The sequence below is a fragment of the Chrysochloris asiatica genome, unplaced genomic scaffold (genome assembly GCF_000296735.1).
Source record: "Chrysochloris asiatica unplaced genomic scaffold, ChrAsi1.0 scaffold00098, whole genome shotgun sequence".
Taxonomy (NCBI): domain Eukaryota; kingdom Metazoa; phylum Chordata; class Mammalia; order Afrosoricida; family Chrysochloridae; genus Chrysochloris; species Chrysochloris asiatica.
Genome location: NW_006408616.1, coordinates 9,665,128 through 9,671,685, shown reverse-complemented (window position 1 = coordinate 9,671,685; position 6,558 = coordinate 9,665,128).

Genomic DNA, 6,558 nt, shown 5'->3' with positions numbered 1-6,558 from the left:
AAATTTTTTTCTTACATGGGAGGTGGCAATTCTGTCAATAACAATCTTGTAGAGAGCAGAATTGTTGGCCTCTTGTGTGGAATTTATTGGAATGTTGTGGATAGAGAAGTAATAAAAAATAAAGGAAGCAAAAACAGCGACTGTAGTCTACACTTTGGAGAAAGCTGGTTAAAAAAAGGAAAGCAAGACAGATCTTTTAAAGAGCTATCAAGTACTTCCCTATTTTGTTTCTTTTCAATTTCATTGTAAATGCTTACTAAAGCATACATTCAGGAAAGGACACAGATAGTGCTCAGTTCAATGAATACTCATGAAATGAATGCACTCATATAACAAACATTATCTGAATCTCAGAAGTTCCCTTTACTACGCATTCCCCATCTTCAACACAGGTAACCATTACTTGACTTCTAATACCGTAGGACAACTTTACCATTTCTGTATGTCTTTTAAAATAAAATATGACAAAAGTATGGAATTTCATACTTTCCCGGTAACTTAGGCTCACTATCCTGAGCATTAAGCCTAGGACAAGGCAAGAGCCTCATTGGCCTCAGTATCCCCAAAGCCTGGAGAAATGCCTGATACATTCCAGGTATTCCTGAATCAGCTGAATGACAGAACGTTAGTCATGGTGTTACACACTGTCCAGTCAGTTCCAACTCACAGAGACCCCATATAGGGCTGTCAAGGAGCAGCTGGTGGATTTGAACTGCTCACCTTGTGGTGTGCAGAACAGTGCTGATCCTAGAATAGAGCACCACCATCAGTATCCAGTCAGGCTACTAACCTTTCTACTTCCCCATCTTCCCATCTTTACACGACCATCTCAATGTCACATATAGTAACAGTTTTGGATTCAGAAAAACTGAAGAAGTCATTCTCCCTCTTGTCTTCCAAGTCCTTTCTACTCACATGTGTCTAACTACATTGTATGACAAAAAAAGGGAAAAAGAAATATTGCAATATAAATGCTTTATCAAATAGAGTTAAAACTGTTCAGTTATATGTAAGGGAAATAGTTTGTCTTAATCTTCTTCAGGATTTGTACCATGTCATGTTCATTATTTCTAGTATCTTTCAGAACTGCCTGCTGACAATCTCCCTGAATTACCTGTCAATTCTGTAAGTCATTAGCAAAAATCCTTGACTCTTTTTCCTTCTGAAGGCACCTTTTATTTATTTATTTTTTTAAAAAAACAACAAACCTTTTTATTGTGACTTCAGTGAAGGTTTACAGACAACATCATCAGTTTGACATTCAACAAATCCTATACTTTGTTTCATCTCAAAAATTACAATCCCCTCCATGCAACAACAGTTATCCCACTTCCTCCCTGTGCTTTGGATCTCCATTCCACCCACCTTCCCATCCCTTCTCAACTTTGTCCTTAGGTAAATATTGCCCTTTTGATCTTGATTGACGGTTCCCTGGGGATCATACTTTACTAGTGTTGTTGGCTTCCCTATATACCTATCTATTGTTTGGCTGAAAAATGGACGAGGGTGAGTTCCTTTCCAGACCTTAAGGGTGGTTGAGGTCCAGTCTCAGGTTTCTTCAGTCTCTTTCTAAGCCTGATCTTTTTTTATAATACCTCAAGGCACTTTCATAGTTGTTGTTATTAATAGCAAGATCATTAACAACCAAAACTTATTATACTCCTTAAATCATAAAGATATATCATACAATCATATAGCTCTATATACAACTCCAAAATACTTATAATTTTTATTGTAAAATATATTCATACATAGTTAAAAGCAGCTGAGTGGAAATATAATTTAAAAGCAACTGATTTAATATGGTTCTCTTAATTGTCTGCCATTCCTTCCACATATTCTTCATTCTATTTAATTTGGTTTGATACCATTACAATATTAACCTCAAGGAAACTTAGAGGGATTTGAATGTTTAAGATTAAAACCATAAGTTAAAGTCACTTCTTTGCTCATACTTTCTCTGCTTACTTCTAACAAATGCAAGATTAAATAGAATTCCTTCTTATTTTGGGTAGCACATTGAATTCACTTTGCCAGAACAATGTATACATTATGACAAAGCACAGTGTTTACTTTTATGAATGGATATAGAGATACTTTTTTTTTGTCTTTTGCTTAGGAAAAGAAATTAAATTCTTTTTTTGTAATAGCTAGGTTGATTGTTATATAAAAAGCACATTTATGAGCATAAGGGTCCCTGTGATCAAAGCCAAAGCAAATCATTGCTAGTATAAAGTGTTATTTTTGATATAGTGACCTATAAGGAGCAGCAGCTAATATAAAGTGTTATTTTTGATATAGTGACCTATAAGGAGCAGCAGCAGCAGCAACAAAATCCAGATATGAAATCTCCCCCAGCTCTTGGAAGGATAGATTTTTAAATGATGAATATTTTATATGAAAGAATACCAGTTGTTGGCCCTAGATATTTTATTATTTAAACCCTATCTAACTTACACAGAAAATACAAATATAATTGATTATAAAAGCAAGTGTAAAAGTACAAAAGCCAAGAAATATAGAAAAGGGCAGAAAAAACAATTTAGTGGTACCAGAAAGCCTGGCTTCAGGACAGCTAATAAATTAATGGAAAAAAAAAATATATCTTTAACATTCTTAGGAGTCAAGCCAAAACTGAATTATGTAAGGTATACACTTTTCTTTATGTAATATTCATACTTGTGAGAAAAACTTCTTCCCAGTACTGAATTCTAAACGAAATGAATCATATGGGTCTCTATATTGAGGATACATAAAATAAGTATTTTTTAAAAATAGAGACTTCGTGAAACTTAGAAATATTGAGTGCATTATAGAAGTTTAAACTAGGGTTATGTTACTATCAAGGCAAATATAAACTTAGTGGGTTTTCATTGATTCAAGTCAATTAAAAAATATCAAGATCATCTTTACACATCATTCTATTTGATATTCACAACATTAGCAAAATACTAAATATTTCCTTCTGGGAAAATGTTATTCTTGTTACTAAATGTCATTGAGTCAGTTCCAACTCATTGCAACCCTGTATAGGGTTTCTGAGGAGTGACTGATTGGTAGGTTTAAACTGCTGACTTTGTTATTAGCAATCCACAGCTTATCCTATAGTGCCACACGAAGACCCTTATTTTAAATGATTCAACTGTTCTCCCTTTGAAAGCCACTCTACACATTTATTAAAAATTTATTTCTATGAGGAAAGTATTCTATCCATGAAAGAAGATACAGGATAATTACGTATTTTCTTCCTTTTATATCCATAATGTGTTTTATTTCTTTGTGTTCCTGCGGCTTCATTGTATATTTTCTAAACTTCTCAATTTCATCACAAGCTGCTATAACAGAATCTTAGAACACAAGATTCTTAATCCCTAAACATTACAGGAGAATAAGAAATGTACTTATAAACTACATAGGGTACTGCAAGCTTCTGGCAATTAATTTCAATTAAGTTATTTACAAGGTGTGCCACTTCTAACTTGGTGCCCAGATGTTTCAGTTGGCAAAATGTGATGGCCACCAATGTAGTCCATTTCAGTAACAATCACTCGTTGATGGAATTTTCACACTGAATGCACAGCACCTTCGTAACATTAGCACATGATGTCATCACCCTTTGCCTCATCATAACCGTAAAAATGCCAATACAAGTTGCAACAAATTACTGCAGGCAATTGCTGAGTTCTAGAGATGGTGTAGTGAACACCTGGGCTGGCTCAGAATCTAGCAGCTTTCAAAGGTTCGTTACCAGATGTTTATGGAACAACTTATGCATGTATGGAAAACATACTTTTTTTTTCATTTGCATGAACGATTACAAGACCTTTGAAAGTAGTGGAAACATATGTTTCATGAAAACAAAAATTCACTAATAAGAGTTTATTTGGGAAATATTTTTATTAAAATCAGCATGCTTAGCCTGTGTGCTGAATCTGCATAATAATGCATGTATGCAATTAACTGTCTACATAATAAAATTCATCTTCACAAATGAGGTAAGTGATACTGTGATTGTAACTTGTGTGAAAAGAATAAGAACCTATGAAGGCTTTATTAATGTTAGTTTAAAAATTAACATTAAGCTATTTAACTATCTATTTCTGTTTAATAATTTTGTATGTTTTTATAATAGTATTCATTTAAAATTACCTTTCTCTTTTGAAAATACTCTATAGTCTTCTAGAAAAAGACAGGAAATGTTCAAAATTGCTTGAGTATGTTCATTTTCTCCGTTAATTTAACATAATATTGACTTAATCACATTTTGGTGTCCTGTTGTAGCACTGTAGGTTAAGCACCGGACTACAAGGTCAGTGGTTCAAATTCACTAGCCGCTCCTCAGAAAGCCTACACAGGGTTACTATGAGTCTGAACCAACTCTATGGCACTTAACAACAACAAAACATTGCATTTTAGAAAAACTGCACTTTGGATTCAAATAGCAAATGTTTTTTAGAAAAACACTTCTCTATATTATTTGAAGATACGTTCTCCTCATAATATACTCATAATGACCATATGAATAGGAAGAAAAGTATTGTTTTTTGATAGATTAATTTCTTTGGGAATTCTTATTTTCAACTTAAGGAGAATGATGATGCTTGATTTTTAAATTCATTGAGATGCCATGGTTGATGATTGTGTTCCAACTCATAGTGACTGAGGTTGTAAATCTTTAAGGGAGCAGAAAGTCTCATCTTTCTCCTGTGGAGAGGCTAGTAGATTCAAACTGCTGACATTGCTGTTAGTAGTCCATCTCATAACCCACTATTCTACCAGGGCTCCTTAACTGAAATGCTAGCCCTCCTAAAATAAACAGGCCTCCCTTTATTATAGTTAAACTATTGTTCTCATTGTAATTCACTATATTTCTTATAAGGATCTGAAAAGGACTACATTTTCCTTCCCCTGGGCAACTGCAAGAAGTTGTTAAAACCATTACAGTTGTCTGGTAACTGTTACATTCCCAGTGATTTCTTTTTGATCAGAAGAATTTTAAATTTATCCAGGTGTTAAGTTTCTATTAAGGTCTGAGTAATATCAAAGTATATTATATTTGGGATGAATTTTAGGATTTAAATAAATTATGAGCTAAGAAAACATATTTCTGCTATTCACTAAATGAAAAGGTAAGTGAATCTGCTAAAACAAACAAATAAATAGACCTCCCATCTCTATTACAAAGCAAACATTTTAACACCTTTACTGAGAAATGAGAATGGCACACGCCATTAAAACAGACCTGTTCACTATCAGGGTATAAACTGAAGTGAAGTGCCAGAAGCAAACACACGTGAATAGACCGGATAGTAAATTTGAAATGAAAAAAAACCTCTCTGCAGCTTTTAATACCTAGGAGCTGAGTGCACATCGGCCTTTGCATTGCTATGAAGCTCACGGTGGTCCAGGGGCACTCGCTGCCTGATGACTTAGTTTGCCTTTCATTCTTCATATGGCCAGGACTCAATTCCCCACCAGTCTCCAGGGAGCCATTGTGAACTAGTGGTTGGTGCTGCATGGGGATACCTCCTGTGCATCTTTAGGGAGTCACTGTGGAGTTCATAGTTTCACATTCCTTGTGTGGTATAGGATTCGGGCCCAAAGGACTGATAGAATACCATGTAAATACAGTCTCCTGTGTTTTGTTAAGAAAATGTAAACACCTCACTATTGCATTTTTTACCCTAAGTGATCCTGAAAGTTTCATCTTGACCCAAAGGCAAACTTAACAGATTACCTCTTAGTGCCTGTATTAAAAATGAGTTGCAATTTGTTTTCAGTCCTTGGGACATTTTTATGCTACCATTAAATAAAAAAAAGAAATCACAAAGGAAATTAAACCACAAAGAAACTATGTTAAAACCATGTTAAGTGTCTGACCTAAATATATAAAACAAAGGAAATACATGGTTGTGGTTAGAACTTGGGCTTTAACCCATCAATTGCATTTACAGCATGCAGTAACATGGTAACAATATGTTTGGGAGATTCTTTAACTGTATTTACTTAAAACAGCATATGTGGAAGAAAAGTGAAAGATTCACTGAATTGTCCCAATGTTTTACTAATTTGATACAACACCTCTAATTCTTTAGAAGTGTCAGTGTTGTTGTTGTTGTAAGGTGTCATTGAACCTGTTCCGACTCATAGTGACCCGGTACACAGCAGAATGAAGCACTGCCCATTTCTACACCATGCTCACAATTGTTTGGTTTGAGCTCATAGCTGCTCCTTCTGTGTCAATCTATCTCATAGGGAGTTGTTTTCTTTTTCGCTGATCCTCCACTTTGACTCTTTACTCCTCCAGGGACTGGTCCCTTCTGATGACATGTTCAAAGTATGAGACAGTCATCTCACCATCCTGGCTTCTAAGGAGAATTCTGGCTGTCCTTTTCCCTACACAGATTACATAATTCTGGAAGCCCGTGGTACTTTAAATATTCTTCTCCAACACCATAATACAAATGCATTTTTCTTCTATGGATGTATAATTAGTATTGGAAAAATCAGAATAAACAATTTGGATATATTTACTAATTATGGGCTCTTCCTATGCAA